Below are 15,278 nucleotides of genomic sequence, written 5' to 3' on the forward strand. Positions count from 1 at the left end.
GGAAAAAGGAAACTGAGGTAGACTGTGCTCTCCCTTTCTGAACACTCACACATTCAGATCATCTCACAAGGGTTTTCAAGAATAGGCAAGCTACTCTAATAGTTTAAATAATTATTTTTTGGAGACCCCTCAGAGAAATGTATACTCTGACTTCATTTTACGGTTCTCCTTTTAGCTTCTAAGTTCTCCAGGTGAGCAAAACATCACCATGCATTGCTTTAGAGGAACTTGATGAAGTTACAAGATTATTTGATGATGTTTAATAGCTGGTTAATTAATAAGTTGATGGCAACATGTGACAGCAGCCTCTCTAAGAGGAATAGAGGCCACAGTGTTGCTCTGTATTTCCCTAATGCTATATATATCCACTTCAGCATCAACAAATTCCTCTCACGCACAGCCTGACTTAAGGACAGGCTGCATCGAGGCTGGGGGGTCCTTAGGGGACACAAGCACAAATACCTCTGACAGGGCCATCAGGGAGAACTGGCCAAAGATTTCAGGGCCACTCATTGCCACATACCCAGCATCAATATTACAAGGGAGAAGGATCCCAGCTTGACTTCCCAAGTCCAGGGTCCAACTGCTTTGACTTATTCCAGTTGCTAGTCCAGCCCCAGCTCTGAAGCGTCAGCCTTTCACCAGGGTCTGTGAAGGTCCAGTTGCGGGTCTGGGTTAACAAGACAAAACTACTTAGAGTCATAGAGTCATAGAATGCTTTGGGTTGGAAGGGACCTTGAGAGATCATCGATACTTGGCCCACAACTGTACGATGTTATTTGTGAGCATGCAGAGATGTCCTGTCTGCCCAAGCATTTGGGAGCGGTGGGGAAGAAGCTGGAGGGAAAGTCCCATCTGAGCACAGACATACCAGGAAGGGACGCTGGCTTCAGCAGAGTTATTACAGACAGAAAGCGCCAACCAGGAACCTGTCCCTCACAGTACAAATATTGTTTATTGCATCTCACTTTGTTTTCTAGCCTTGCCCGAGTTATGCTTTCTCTCAAACTGCAATGTGCAGCCTCATGGCCAGAGGATGAGGTGGTTACTTGGAGAATATGGAGCCCGTTCATCCCCAGATGTCACCATTTCCCAGAGGTGGTGGCCACTGGTAGGAGGGAGGGGACGCCCTGCGGCCTCACTGGGGGGGACTGGGCTCCCCGAGCTCCCTCTGCAGAGAGGGGGTCACGCTCAACACTGAACTGAAGCAGCAGATATATCTCCCCTGCTTTCCCTCCGCAGTGATAACACTATTAAAACAATACTAAGCTGCTGTATACATGGCTGACGGCTACATATCATTTATTGATTTTCCTTGCTTAAAGCTTAGTCATGATTTCAGGCATGCAAAAATCCATTACATCAGAATGATTTGTCAGTAAATTGCTTTTTATGTTAAAAAGGGAGGGAAAAAAAGATGTTCAATAAAGAGTCCTGGGATTTTCAGGCTATGCCTTAGGTAATCATGGGGTTCTGAGAATACGGGTAAGTCCGCACCTCGATTCATGCCCACAGAAATGATATGCTTTCTCTGCTGGCTTCCATCTGAATATTCTTTTCCTTATTCAGACTAGATTTGTCTCTATATAGTCAGATTCCTGGGGGAGAGAATTGTTTATATAGACAAACCTCGTGTAGTTTACCTTTCAAATTTCATTTTTCAAAGCAGTTTCTGAAAAAGGACCCACCCCATCACCCTCCTGAGTATTTGCTTCTTCAAGGTCTGCAAAGAGGGATAATTTGCTCCACCTCTCAGCGTGGGGGCACAAGAAGAGGCTGTATGTTTGCAGAGGCACAGGACCCACTTTGGTTGTGCAATTTTGTGGACATGTTTGAACACAGTCCCGGCGCTCTCCCAAGCTATCAGGTCATCGTTCTGAAAGCCCAGTCCTGTTTGGATGCGAGTTATAGTGGGGTGTCTCTGCTTTGCAAATTCCCAAGTCCATATTAAGCGTATGGTGCTGATGTACAATCCTGATCTTATTAATGTTTGACTCTTTAAAACTAGACATCACATCCACTCTACTGCATCCTACTGAGACCTCTTCACTGTGCTGTAAACTGTGAGGTTAGTATCTTACTACCCATGTTTCCGTCTTCTCATATTAATACCGAGTAATACATCTGCACCAGCGGAAATGGCAGTCTCTCCTACACAGCAACAAATGATTCGAGGACACTTCTGAAGCGCATGCAGGAGCCCTTTGCAAACTGACACTGACGCATTTGAAGGTTTGAATGCTGAGAACCCCCTGAGAGAGAGACAATGTGGAGACCCTTCAAAGTGATTTATGAATGTATTTCACAGGGATCATACACAGATGGAAACGGTACCCAGAAAGTTTGTGCTGCTGGGTAAAGACTAATCACATACCCCATACATTACTGTAAGTTTATACATGCTTACTTGTTGGCTGAGGGTTCCGTATAAAATAAGAAGAACTTCAAGACACCGAAACCCTGAAAAAAGCCAAGGGCTAACAGCCCTTCTGGCTTCCCATACCTTCACTGAGATATCTCAAAATCTATACAGAGATCCAGACATCCAGTCTAGACGTGCAATCCAGACGCTTTCTGTAAGTGATGTGAATTCAGGGAGGAAATCCCAAAAGCCAGTTTCAACAGTGTTTTCAACGCAAAATTGTTTATAGACTCACAACCAGTATTTCCATGATTTTACCAGATATGTTTCTGTTGTGAGACAACTGCTTGTTTTTACTTTGATAACTAAGAACTGCAGATGTGGTTGGGTTTTTTCCCTGGTCTTTCAGCCTTCTTTTCGGCTGCATGAAACATGTAGACTTTTTCCTTTCAATATTCAGGTTTAGGTCTCAATCCAACAAAGCACTTAAACCAATATCTTCATTTGAAGTTAGCCCTTTTTTTTTGTCATCAGGAGGTTGAATTAGATGAACTCCAGAGGTGTCCCTTCCAACCTAAATTACACCCCCACACATTAACCATAACAGTACTTACTTATTTTTTGTAAGTCTCCCATGGCCATCACAGAACAAAAAGGCTTAAAGATGTTATAATCCACATATACAAGAAAGAAAGACAGAAAGAAAGGGCAACACAAGGTACAGAAAAAGAGTTGGTATCCAGTGGTCTAATAATTTTTTGCAGTATCATGGATATTGGGGAGAGGTTTCGAGGGAAATTGTGTACTCATGCCATTTTTTTGCCCTTCATGCATATTTAAAATCCATAGACAATTTCCAGTCTTTCAATGGCTCTTCTGGTTTTGGTTTTTCAATTTTTTTTTAAAGGTATTTGAAAAATAAATATACTGATCAAAGGGTTTTCTGGAATTGTATCTTCCTTTCTACCTTTTCATAAATAATGGAAATACACAGCCGATGCGTAGTAAGCGTGTGGCTGTACTATTTATTGCTTTCCTCTGGGGAGCCATTTATCTTACAACTACTACAGTTTACTTTTGGAAATGTGTTTGATTGTAACACTTGCAAATGCGTATTTCAAAAGTTGGCTCTGATAAAAAGTGTGATAACTCATGCTTCCAGATCACACGTTATTTTTAAAGCTTCCCTTTTCACAACAATGTTCTCCATTTTCACTAAAACAAAGGTGTGGGGGGGGGGAAGCCCACCTGTGATATACCTAAAGGGAAACCTATGTAGATGAAGAATAAAATTTCTATCACATTGCTCTCAAAATCACATTAGTCTTTTTGGGCCACAACCTACACCATGCATAGCAAGATAAAAAAAAAAAAAAAACCAAAAAACAACAAAACAGGGGTAAGCTAGAATTTAGTACAAATTACTGTAAATTTGTCAATATCATTAGTTCAGAATAGGAGAAATAGAAAAAAAGAAATACCTATACAAGTTTATTGTACCTGAAGACCTGTCCTTTACAATTTACCTCACAGATAGAAAAACGTGCAATTTGGTAGAATGTTTTCCATCAAACCCCCGAACTGTTGGGTTTTTTCCTCCATTTTCATTTCTGCCAGTCAAACTTGAACAATGTCCACCCCAAACTTAAGTTTTCTACTTTTGGAAACATATTTCTGGATTTGAGGTCTTCAGTTTTCTCAAGAAAAAAATGGCACAGTGAATGGAAATTATTTTATTGTCAATTTTTTTTAGTTAAAATTAAAATTTTCTGTTAAAATTTTTTTTAATTAAAAAATTTCAGCTAGTTTTAATCTTTATTCTTGCTTTTAGTCCATAGCTGCAGGCATGACAACAGATTGAAGAGAGGACAGAAACAAGGAGAAGTTCCCAGCAAAAGCTCCATGAAAGGAAAACACATGGAAAATAACTAAGGAATAATATTATTTGCCTTATTCTGATCAAGTTTCCAATATTCAATGATTTCTTGCCACCATATTTAACAAACAAAACTAAGGCCACAGTCACAAATATCAGGGTGTTCCAGATCATTTTTTCTCTGCATATTTTACCCCCCGCACACACTGAGGTTCGCGTTGCCGAGTGTGAGTGGTTCCCACCAACCAGCCCTTACACAAAAGGAACTATAATATTCCTGGCCATTTTTATGTTTGCCAGTAAGAAAAGTAAAGTGATATACAATTTTCTACCCCTATGTATGCCTATTTGTTTTAGGGCACTACAAGGCAATTTTGGCATGGCAAAGGCCATGTTATCGTATTTTGATAACAGGCCAGGTCATCATATTTTATCTAGTATCAGCTACTTCCCAGTGAGGGAACACACCTTCTCATTTACAATAGGCTGGCGACCAAAAATTAATGACAGATATTTTCAGGCATGCATTTTCGACAGATCGAGAGTAGATGATAAAACACTGCACTGCAGAAGTTGCCTTTGCAGTTGCACACGTTTGCAGGGAATCTTTGAACCCTTCCAGAGCAACACATGCTCCGTGCCTTTCCACTAATTTAGCTCCTAATGCTCTCCAGATCCATCTGTGTACGGCATCCATCCTTCCCAAACTCTTCACCATCCTCATGACATATCCTGGTAAAACCCCTGCGCAAGCGGAAAGCAGGGTCGCAAGTGCCTCTCACAAAACCAGAATTAGGGAGCACATGGGCTACTTGCTATCTTCCCCAGCCTAAAAACTTTCCCCAGTGAAAGGTTTTAGAGCAGAAGAGAGAGGGGTAATTTACAAAACAACCCTCAAAACTTTCCACTACACTTGAACTTTCTTTTTTCTGTGGTAAAAGGCAGATGAGTTTGATGTTTATTATCAGTTTTTCCTATTGTCATTGCACAGACTTAATGTAACTGCCATGCTATAGTAATATACATCTGCTCTTTGAAATGCACCGGTGAATGTCAGTTAGGCAGTATTTATGCTTTTCCTGGTGTCAGAGTAATTAACATCCCCTTCGTTTTAACTATGCAATGAAACAATACATTAAAAGTCCCCGCAGAACATACCAGAAAGGGTTTAAATGGTAGGAAAAAACCCAAGAAATCATAACGACTGGGGCTGCCTTTCAGCACATCGCTTTGGGTATGGTAGAGTTTAAACCCAGGGCAAAAATCCCACTAATGGGAATTAAGCCAGAGTGCCCAGGCTACACGCCAGCACAGAGATGAGGATGGAGGAGCATCGTTTGCCGAGGCTCTGGACTAGAGACACCTGAGCTACTTGGATTCCCTTTTGTTCTCCCTCTTGTCCACCCTAAAGCCTCCCTTTCTCTCTTTTTTTTATTCATACTGCATTGAGTTTCATTACATTTTTATGACCCTATTACAGGATACAGTTTTAGATTACTATAATAAAAGGGAGTTGATAAAACTTCATTTTCTGTGGTGGCAGAGGAAGAATAAAATCTTATACCTTCAAGTTTGTCCATAACATTGGTTGTAATAACTTTTTAAAAGCCAAAGCACACAAAAAAACCCCCCTGAAAAGCCAAATTCACTGTTACTAGAATCAGTGTGACAAAATCGCCATTGGAAATTGGTATATCAAGCACACCGGGAAAACTTTACTAAAGCCACAATTTCTTTGTCACCACATGTATTATTTTGCGGCAACACCGTTTTGTTCCCTGTGTTACTAGTGTGGGAAGTATACAACGGTTAAAGTACAGGACCACCACCTCAGTAAGGACAAATTTACACCTGAGTTGGGGCATGGAGCTCAGAAATTCCTGTGATCTTTTTCTTTAAAAAATAAATTGCTGGTACTTCAATCATTTATCAGAAGGAAGAGAGTGTTTGTTTCAAAGGTGCAGAACGAGGGCTTTAAAATTAAACTCTGCTCATTGTTGGCTTCTGAGTGAATGCAGGAGTAATAAGGATTTTAAGATCTGCAGAGATGTTTTAATTCCTATACGTTCTGCAGGTAAAAAAAAAAAAAACACAACCCTTTTCCTCCCACTTACCAGGTGTGCAAGAAGGGATGTTTTGGTAAAATCCAATTCTCAGTTTTGAGTTTTATAAAATAAGAAAAAAATATTACCAACACAACAATGCTGTATGAACAGCCCCTGCAAAATACTGAGCTCTTCCCCTCCCACGGCATTTTAAGACTAATTTTGCTTAGAGGACTAATTTGGCTGGACCATGCAGTAGTGATGCTTCATCATCTACTGCTGGACTCAGATACAGGCAGCCCCAAGAGGCACCACACATCCCCATGGTCAGGGGGAGGCCGTGGGGGGGGGTCTGAGATGCACAGCCCAAAATGCCTGCAGGGTTTGGGCTCTGACAAACCTGACGGGGGGTTCGAGTGCTGCATCATCAAAGGGGCACAACCGAGGGCAGGCAGGGAGAAGGAGGGAATCGTGCTGTCAGGGTCTGGGAAAGGTTTCTGTGGGGGAACCTGCTGTCCAGGCTCTTGCAGAAGGTCTGCCCAAGACCGGTCTCAGAGGAGCATATTGGACATGGCATGAAAAACTGGTGTCGAAGGGTCCTTCGAAAGCAGAGGGCTGGGTGAGCTACCCGCTAGCCCTGAGCTCAGGGGCAACCAGCCTGACTGCAAAGGGTCAAAAAGAAACAGGAGGTGGTGGCTTCCCCAGCTGCCCTGCTTCCAGCCACACCACCCCCTCTGAGCCTCCACGCATTTCTTGTGCTTCCTTCATTTCTCACTCTTTCCCCCCAAAAAAAGTTTTCTCTGCATGGAAGAGGCACCTCTGTTTGAGGGCAGGGCAAGCTGTGGCCCTGCTTGCCAGCTGTGGTCTCCAGATGTGCTGGCAGAGAGCGGACACCCACCTGGGTGCCTCCCCTCTCCCCACCTGCTCCCAGTCCTGAAAACTGAGGGTGCTGCTTGTTCTGACAGTGGTTACCCCTCTGTCAAACATGGCCAAAACACTGCCAGGGGCACCCAGGGGGTTGGGGGCTGGTGGAGAGAGGGAAGGGGAGACGCCGTGCAGCTGGGGTGTCCCCTGGCCCCCAGCACGGCACGTGGCATCTTCCCATGGGCAGAGGAAGGAAGCTAACCAACCAAAGAGAGAGGCAGGTGTGCAGGGGGAAGGGTGAGGAGGTGAGAGATACGGGGCAGGAGGAGGCAGTGAATGGGAAAAGCTGCATTTAAGGAGCTGGTTTTGTATCCGAGACAGGCAGAAGGAGCACACAGACCCTTCCTTATGGCACCACGGCCTGTGTGCTGGCACTGCCTCTGCTTGGAGAGCTGTGGCCGCATCTCCTCTGCAACGTGCCAGGGGGGATGAGGTGACCTCTACACAATATAGTTGTCCTAGATTGAATGCTGGTTTGATGGCATTTGGACTAGAAGCGCTCTGAATTGCCAGGGCTGGGGAGAGCTGGTTCTCCCTTCACCCTGCACCTGAAAATGCATCTTCAGTTTGTGGTCCCAATCCTTGCTACCACTCCGGTTTGGGCTTTTGGCATGCATGCAGGTCCTGCGCCTGGCCTTTTGCCTGGAAGCACGAGGGCTGGAAAAAGCTCTAATTTAAAACTGTTGTCTTATAAGCAGATTTGGCAAAATCAGGAGCTTCCCCGCTGTCCCATTTTTTTTTTTTTTTACAAGTTAAAAGGGAAACTTAGAGCGTACCTGATCTTGAAAGGCCCAATAACCAACTTCTTGTACTAAAAAAGCCCTGCTGCACACACAGAGGATCATAAATGTGTAACATCTAGACACAGGATCATGTGTGTGTGCTAGAACCAACAGCCCCATTTTGTAAGACCAAAGCAGGTCTGGGCTTTGGCTCTCCCGACTGGCATGTGTGCAGATGGCCCACTGGGGCATCTGGTGCTAGAAATACAGCAAATCAGCAAACAAACTTTTGTTCCTACCTGTGAAAAAGATCAGGAGCTGGAAGGAGGAGGTTGGGGGGAAAAAGGAGATGTTTAAATGGTCTTTGAGTAAGAGCTGTTTTCTGAAAGTGGGAGCAACCATCTCGTGGTTGCTTCTCGATGGTTGGTAGCAACAATCTCCTGCCCTATAAGAAACTAACCTCAGGTACACTTAATACGTCAAAGTAAAATTTCAGTTCAATGTCTTGGATGGAAATTGCTCAACATGAAAGGGGCAGTTTCATATAGATGTCATTAGGATTCGGGGTTTCTGCCCACATGCAAGAGAGTGGAAAGCTGCTTTTAAGACGTTGTTGGAGCAGCCCCATTTGATACATCGGTTTGTGGGACAGACTATGCCTCCGAGGGTTTAACTAAGGTTTTAACTTAGTGTGGCTTGAGCCCCAGGGGGTAGAGGGGGCTCAGTGAGTATCTGCCAAGGCTCCTCAAAGGTAAAAATGAAGTTGGTGCCTATTAGTCAGAAACCACCACAAAGCTGCGGAGCCGGAGGATGCTGAAGCCCTGGGTGTGCTATTTAACACCTGCCAGCTTTCAGTGCAACTGTATCCTATGAGGCTGTTCCCACTTGCATATGTGGTTAGCAAAACCAAACCCCAAATCTTCAGCAATTAACACTTTTTCTCTAAGGCTTCTGCTGAAAAGAACTATTGCTTGCATGTCCGAATCTCAGTGAGGAAAACACAGGTTGAATGCCCGAACTGTCTTTTTTTATGGAGGCTTTGGTTTCAGGAAAGACATGTGGCTCAGTGATGGGGAGAAAGGGATCAAGGAGATGAAAAGATGGCATAAGAAAAGGAGACCGTTCAGAACGCATTGCCTCCGTGGAGCAAAAATCTTTCTGCATACTCAAATTCCTTTGAAAATCCAAAGCCACAGGGATAAGGCAGAGAAGTGCCTGCCTTTCAGCTTCTTTTAAAATACCCTCCAGCCTGTGACCATTCAAACAGGGGTTAAGGAGGGCAATTAATTCACACTCCCCTAAAGCAGTCTCCTGCCTGAAGCCCTGCCTGCTCCATCCTGTTTCAGCTCCTGTAGCCCAGTTCATACACATGAAAGTGCGGCAGAGGGAAGAGCTGGTGGTGTCCTCCTGCCGTAAGCCTGAGCTCTGTCCTTTGGCAACAACTTTTTGGAGGGAGGGGTGTCTGTTTTGCACCCCTACCCAGGGTGGAGGGGAGCTGTTGAACAGCTGCTTCTGCACATGCAGGTCCCTTCTAGCCCCTCTCCCTGCCCCAGAGCAATACAGCCTGTATTGACATAAGGTCCTTAAAAAGCTTTGGAAACAGAAACATTTTAAAATTTGAGTGTCACATGGGTATTTCTTTTTAATGAGAGAAACTAGAGGAATTGGGCACTTGGGAGCAGAAGCAAATATTTATGTATGAACTGCATTTATTAAATTCTCTTTCATGGTTGACCTCATTTTTTCTTCTTTTAAGGGGTTGAATAGCTTAGAAACAAACCCTCTTTGGATCAGCATTTCAGGCTGCTCTAGACCAGGCATTCTCAGTAATCCTGCTGTTTTAACTGCAAACACAGCTCGTTGCAGACCTGTTACCCACCAAATATCTTAAATGTCCTAAACAGGAAGCCCCGGCTTTGACTCACTCTTAAATCGACAGAATAAAACAGGAGGAAAGACACTACCCAGCAGTGTCAGCCCCAGAGCTACTGGGCCATTCAGGAATGGTATAGCCCTCCTCAGTCATTACTGGGTGGCTGAGGTGGGGAAAAAAAAAAGGAGAAAAAAATATCTGTGCACAGCACTGACAGCAGCCGAGTCTGTCCCCTTCTCCTCTCCAAAAACGGGAGGGCTTGGACAAGACGCTCACATGCTCAGAAAGAGGTGGAAGTAGATAAAAGACATTAGTTAAGCAAGAACCCAAATGCAAGCTCACACACATGCAGGGTTTTCAAGGACTGGCGTGCTGCAGTGATGTGAGCTCTGCACTCAATTGAGTGTCCATTGTGATTCTGCGCTGCCTGAATTAAGCCCCCGCTTCTCCACGGCTGCTGTGGGATGCTGGTGCCATAGGTCAATGGCTGCATGGCTGGTGCATTATCAGTGTGGACAGTGGTATATATTTACATAAGGTCTTTCTGCTGAAATGAACCATTGGGAAATAGAAACCTAAACACTAGATGAAAGCAGCGATGAACAGTTTCAGATAGCTTAGGCCCATTTTGACTCCTGACAGCAACTAGTGGTCCCTAAGATATTTTGATGGTGGCATCTGACCTTCATCAGCTGCACCTCGCTGACCAAGTGGGCTGGGGCTTGCGTAGCATGTCCATGTGGGTGCCTACAGAATAATGTTTAGACGTGATCCTGGATTTCCCATGGGGTTTCACACTATCCTGTAACCATGGGGGGTGACTCCAGTGCTGTACCGGGAATGCTTTTTCAGAAAGCCTCCCTGCTTTGCTTCATTATCCTGGCAGCAAGTGGGTGCTGTACATAGCCGTGACACATGCATACAAGAAATAAGTCCTGTAATATTCCTGCACAACTAACATTGTAAGTTAGACTGCATTCCTGTCTTTCAGTTGTCAGGAGAGTGTGGAAAGAAGATATTTATCGCATTAGCCCTGCATGATCAAGGAGAAGCCTGGCTGTTTAAGGATGCTTTATTAATGAATGCTAGAGGACATCTACCCCTCCTAATGTACAAGTGGCTTGTTACTGAAAAATGCAGGGAGATAAACAGCCAAGTCCTCTGTCTTCTGTGGCTGTTCAGTAGGTGTGTTACAGTTGACATGGGTTATTTATGAGTCTCAGATAGTGCCCAAGGCTAAACCTACCATTGCCATTAAAAAATAAAAGCAGATGTAACAGACAGTGTTCTTCTGCTGCTGTTTTAATAACACAAATGTATTTCACATGACTTAAAAGGCCCAATCCAAAGTGTATCAAAGTAGAGGATAATTTTTCTATTGACTTCAAAGGGTTTGGGATCAGGCTTAATAACGCAGCTGGTACCTCGCCCCCCTCTCTCCCACCCTCCTCCCCCCGCACCCGCCTGGCTGGAGGTGTATTGATACCTTAGACAAAACCAATGCTGTGTGTGTGACTATGGCTGCTTACCTGCTCCGTGTGAAACACATGCTTAGCCACTGCTGGATCACTCCCCCAAAGTTCCCCGTCCTTTCAGCAAGACACCGGTGCCCCACAGGGAATGCTGCCTGGGAGAGCAGGGAGCCAGCAGCTTCTTCTTCCCTGGCCGCCTCTTTCTCAGCAGCACATCGACAGCCTGTATGAAGCTCAGAGCAGGTCAACTGGCCCACCTTCCCCAGTCCCAGGTGTCGGAAAGCATCCCTCTCCAAAACGCAAACATGAAGATGTGCTGCTGTAAGGGAGACCTTTCCCTAGGGCTTCACCTGCCTGCTTTTCTCCCTCTCCCCCAAATCCTCACACACCTACTAAATTCAACCCACAAACAGTAGGGGGAAAAAAACCCCAACTCATTAGTAAATCACACTTTGTGTTAAACAATGAGACATATTTACATCCATGGCATTCCCTATGGCTCGTTCAATCCTGCTACAATTGAATGAAGGGCAATCTTGCCATTAGAAGGCATATAATGAATGACCTTATTGCATACCATCCTATAGCAACCTTTTCCACTCCAGCAAAGGGGAGCAGAGCAGGTAGGGAGGCGTTGTATGCTTTCCATACCTTGCCATCACGCTGCTTACTCCCTCTTATGCCAAAGGCCTGTATTTTTACCAGAAACCTTAATTTCCACAGCAAACCACGATACAGGGGCCCTCCTAACTGCACGGCTCTGCGAGCTGGATAGTTAAGGCTTCTAATTAAAACCAAAGGAGCTGATGGTTCTGCGTGTCTAATAATGCCTGCTGGCAGCCTGGCTGTGGGAGGGGGCTCTGCTGTGTCCCCCCCAACCCACACAGCTCTGTGAAGGCTTGGGAAGGTGCCTAAAAACTCCCCGGCCGATGGGGACGGGGACTTTGCAAGTAGGAAGCCAGGCATGCAATCAGCCTCACCAGAGACTGAAAACTCAATACCACCAGGTACACATGCGGACGCATGGCTGGAGTGAAGCCTTTTAAAACATAAAGTTAATGAAACTCTAGCTCCTGACGAGCTGTTAGTATTTTAACCCTCCTAACATGAGGGAAGGCATAAGGGCACTGACATACGCAGAGCTGTCCCCAAACCAGAGGGGCTGAGGTGTTGGTGGTAAAGCACCCTGGTTGCGGTGAGCTTTCTGGGGCAGGGAGCTGCAGTGGGGGAGAGGAGCATATCAAAGAGCATAGGATACCCAGCAGCGGCTTCCTCGCAAAACTGATTCTAAAATGAAATGACTGAAAGGACTTCCCCCTCCCTCCCAGCGCGCGGTCGCTGCTTGCTGCCAACACATTGCAAGTGCTCTGCAAAATGCTGCTCACTTGCTCTGCGGTTGCTCATGACAGCTTGATTTGGATGAGAACAGAGAATTAAAACAGCCTTCTGAAGAAGATGAACAACCTGCATCCAATGTTACCTTTTTTTCTTTCTTTTCTTTCACAGCAGTGCCATCCTTCCAAGCGCCAAGTCCTCAAGACACCGTAAGCACCAATGCATTTTCAAGGAGGCAGTCACTGCTCCTTAGCTCCCCTTTTATTGCACACACTGCGCACAGGGAACAAGACACCAAAATAAATTTATCTATGATTTCTACCAGCTCCAAAGCCTGCAGGAACATCACCCCCTTACAAACGCCTCCATGCAGAAAGGATAAGCTTGCCCTCAAGCAAGCAGTTTCGGCAGCACCGCACTCAGGTGAACCGTGCTGGATTTATCCCACTGCACTGGATTTATCCTGCCATGCCAGGTACCAGCCCAGGGATGGGTTAAACCAAGCCTTCTCCCTCCTTAAAACAGGAGAGCGCCTTGCTCCTGAAAACGAAACTCCTGCGGCACATGCAGACACTCATTTTAATGACTATACTTTGTTGTAATGTTACCAGATATTTTAAAGAGCATATCACTCTAGCAGAAGCCACTGCCATCTGTGCTTCCCCAATTAGGAATGCAAGCAAATATGTATTTTACAGTAACATCAATAAAATGTAACGTGCAAGTGATGTATCTTTGTGTTTTTTTTTTAAAGACACAAATTAGGGAACCAGTCAGTCTTGAAACTGTGGAATTCCCTTGCAGGAAGAATGGGGGTTTTGCAACCAAAAGAACAATCCAGGCAGGGCCTCCATTGCATGGATTTTAGTTTTCAAAGCACAATAAATGGGCTTTAATATATTTTTTTTTTTTTTAAATGTATCATCACTTTGAGAACATGGCCTACACATTTTTTTTAAAAAAAAAAACCAACCCAAACCCTGCTTGCCAGGCTATTCATTAGTGAGCACCCCTTACGATACGCCTCAAACCTGCCTCCTGTCAGAAGACAGGTGTTGAGCATTTTCCAAAATCTTGGCTCTTTTTTTTCCACTGCTGGCTCAGATTGGTCACCCACAAGCTGAGCCACCGTAAATCAGCGATTTGGGGAAGAAAAGGCTTTCATTTCTCTGTTACTTGCAACACAGAGATCTGGGTGCTCTGCAAAGACTTTTGGTTATTTCCAGAAGGTCCTTTCCCCGACAGATCTGGGCCATCACCCTCCCTGTCACCCCACAGCGCCCAGCTCCCTGGGGAAAGAAGAAAAGCTTTCAGAGCGCAGGAGAAGAAAACACTGGGGCCAAAACCCCAGCATTGCAGAGAAGTAGAGAAGGTGGAAACCCCTGGTACAGGGCTGGAGAGCCCAGCTCCTGAGGGGGATGAGGTGATGCCCACGGGGTGAGGCTGGGTACCGCGGCGGGATGCTGGGTACCGCGGTGTCTCTCGCCGGTGATGCTTATCAGGCTGCAAAGTTGCACAGCAAGGGCTCGCTGCAGGCTGGGGAGGTGTTTGAAGTCTGAGGGGAGCCGTTAGAAACCTCCAGCCTGCCGAAACAGCGCTTTGCACTGCGGTCACTTGCCTCTTTCTGCCTTTCTTCTTTTTTTTTTTTTTTAATTTCCATCCAACTGTGTCTTAAACTGTTTCTCTAGAGCACACGGCCCCCAAAGGGGAGGGGGGACCAACCCAAACAAAGTAAAACAACAACATATTGTCTGTGGCTGCCAGCAAGGCATCCCCTCCCTATCTCGTGCTTAATGCGATAATGAATCCTCCCGTAGCAGCTTTTGTGATTTAGGGCTTACTGAATAATAATGTAACACAGAATACACACAAAGCCACATTTCTCTCTCTCCGCCTCTTCCCCCCTCAAAATACACATCTGATCAAAAAACAGGCTGCAATTAAAATGTAGCATAGTTTGGGGTTTTTTTTCTTCCCAATGCCACTAAACAGTATTTCATCTGCAAACAAAAGCTAAGACTGTAAATATTTTCCCCGCAATGGTAATGATAAAGGTTACACTTTGTAACTCTGCTTTATGCTTTAACATTTAGCCCTTTGAAAAATATTGCATGTTAAATTACTATGCAGATAACTAAAAATTGTGTGTCACACAGAAGGGTTTTATACCTGCTTCATGACACAGGGAGACGAGCACAGCACTTGCCTTGCTCTGCCTAAGTTTCCCATTTTGGCATTCCCCAACCCCGTCTGTAATTGTGTTGCACTCGTGTGCAACTTCTTCACCACCTTAACCATGAATAATTTTTGTCCGATGAAGATCGCAGAGCATCCCTACATGATGCTGCACCGACCTAAGAACAACGCGCCTTTTAACAGCGGGGAAAGCTGTCAAGCTGCTGCCGTCTTTGTCCGGGTTTTTCAGCAACTTAATGGCAGAGAGAACAAGAGAATAAAGTCCTTCTGTGGCTATAGAAGTCTTCCCTATGCTGCGACTTGCTCTCCGTGTGCATATTAACGTACTCAAGAAACTCCTCGACATACCTGGAGGCTACACACCACTTAAAGGAGCAGATATTGGGTAATAAACCCCAACTAATCGAAGTGAGGTGAACATGAATAAGAGTGAGATGTGAGGACCTCACAGATATTCACCATGGAGTGTCTGG

Source organism: Pelecanus crispus, chromosome 5 (genome assembly GCF_030463565.1).
Source record: "Pelecanus crispus isolate bPelCri1 chromosome 5, bPelCri1.pri, whole genome shotgun sequence".
In the NCBI taxonomy this organism is placed as follows: domain Eukaryota; kingdom Metazoa; phylum Chordata; class Aves; order Pelecaniformes; family Pelecanidae; genus Pelecanus; species Pelecanus crispus.